Here is a 2,214-nt window from a genome sequence, read left to right on the forward strand (position 1 = left end):
CTTTGACAGTGCTACTTTCCTTGAAACAGCAGCACTTGGGAAAAGGATAAGAAGGTTTGGAAAGAAACCTCTCCTTCCTGGTCAAGTGCTGAAGAAGTTGACACACAGACAGAGTCCAGACTGGTTAACATGATAAAGAGAAGCCTGAAGCCTGTCTGATTGGAAAGTATGGAGGACATCAGTCTCAATAATCTGCTGTGCCACTGGCTGTTAAAAGTTGGGTCTGGTCAATCCTTGGATGAGTGACCAGCTGCACAAAGGCCTCTAGAATCTCAGTGGGCCAGGGTGTGGAGCTAGCACCTTCATCCCCCCAAAAAACAAAAGATTTGCCAAAGCATTAAGGCTAGCAACTTCTAGGACCATCTCCCAAGTAGAAAAGGCATATGGTGGTGGTGTCTGCCAACTTTTGCCCAGGAGTCAAACTTGGGACTCCTCACGAGAAGGTCAGCTGTGTGTACACAAACACACATGTACACATATATATGTGTATGTATATATATTATGTATATTATACATAATATAGTATATATATGAGTATGTCCGAGTTTGCTGGCTTGTGGTTTGATATACAGGTTTTTCGTCTACCAAGTGAGAAAACCCAGGTTCGATTCCTGGGCAAAAGTGGGCAATGGGGCAAGCTCCATTCAAAACCATTTGTGCCTGAGCTTACCGAAGCACTGAAACAGTAGACACCAGTGGTACAACAACAAGACACTGAAATTCACTGCTTGGAAGAGAGAGAGAGAGAGAGAGAGAGAGAGAGAGAGAGAGAGAGAGAGAGAGAGAGAGAGATTTAAACAGTGTCACGACAAACGTTTCATGGTCAAAGTCTGTGATAATTATCAACTTAAATCTTGAATTACAAATTATTATTATTATTATTATTATTATTATTATTATTATTATTATTATTATTATTATTATTATTATTATTATTATTCAGAAAATGAACCCTGTTAAAGCTTTCATAGAATATGGTGTTCATTCGATGAAGGTAACAGAGGGTAACGGGAGATACAGAAAGAGGAGATCAGTAATACGAAAAACAGATAAATCAACAAACTAATAAATAATTAATAAATAATAAAAGCAACTGGATTGAGCAGGCAGAGGTGAGTGCCGTTGTATAGGCGAACGTGTTTAGATTCCAGGGACCAAGAGTGACACTTCGCCAACGTCCTTTGAGAAGTTTAGGAAACTAATCTTAGCGATTCTGAAACTGTATCCAATTTCAAATACATCTTTCACAAGTCTAAGACAGTGCTCATTCCATGCCTTCTCTCTCTCTCTCTCTCTCTCTCTCTCTCTCTCTCTCTCTCTCTCTCTCTCTCTCTCTCTCTCACACACACACAGTTTCCTGGCATAAGGTCCATGCGCCAATTTCTGTAGCAAGTTACAAAGAAATGAAAAAATCTCATGGAGATTCTCTCTCTCTCTCTCTCTCTCTCTCTCTCTCTCTCTCTCTCTCTCTCTCTCTCTCTCTCTCTCTCATTCAACTGCTTCCTTTACCACTATTGCCATAACACAAACTGATCTTGTTTCACCATTGTCTTTATAAGTCTAAGCCTGCTTTTATTAATCTATTTATAATTATTTTTATATTTGCTCATTTTGCTGGCGTATTCTGAGAATAAAATACGCATTTCTCACAAATTAAGATTCCGTATTTATATGATACTGTGATACTAATAGAATTCTTTCGATGATAGATTCAATTTTATAAATATAAATAAATAAATAAATATATATAATATATATATATATATATATATATATATATATATATATATATATATATATATATATATATATATATATATATATATATATATATATATATATATATATATATATATATATATATATATATATATATATATATATATATATAAAGACAAAATCCACTAAGGAAAGAGAAACAATGGAGTGGTGCAAGGCCTTTCGACTTATAGCCCTTTAGCAGTCGAAAGGCCTTACAGCACTCCATTGTTTCTCTTTCCTTCGTGGATTTTGTCTTTATTTATATATTCATCACGTTCCATATTTTCGTGATTTCTATTGAAAAATGGCTAAGTCTTTGAGCACTGGAATATCGAAACCAGGTGGAAAAATTCACAGGAAAAAAGTCACATTAATCTTTCCTTGACAGTGACTTTATTTCCGGCCACTATAAAGCAATGTGACTTTTTTTCCTAGTCAAAATTGTGACTTTTT

This window comes from Macrobrachium rosenbergii, unplaced genomic scaffold (genome assembly GCF_040412425.1).
Source record: "Macrobrachium rosenbergii isolate ZJJX-2024 unplaced genomic scaffold, ASM4041242v1 13908, whole genome shotgun sequence".
Lineage (NCBI taxonomy): Eukaryota > Metazoa > Arthropoda > Malacostraca > Decapoda > Palaemonidae > Macrobrachium > Macrobrachium rosenbergii.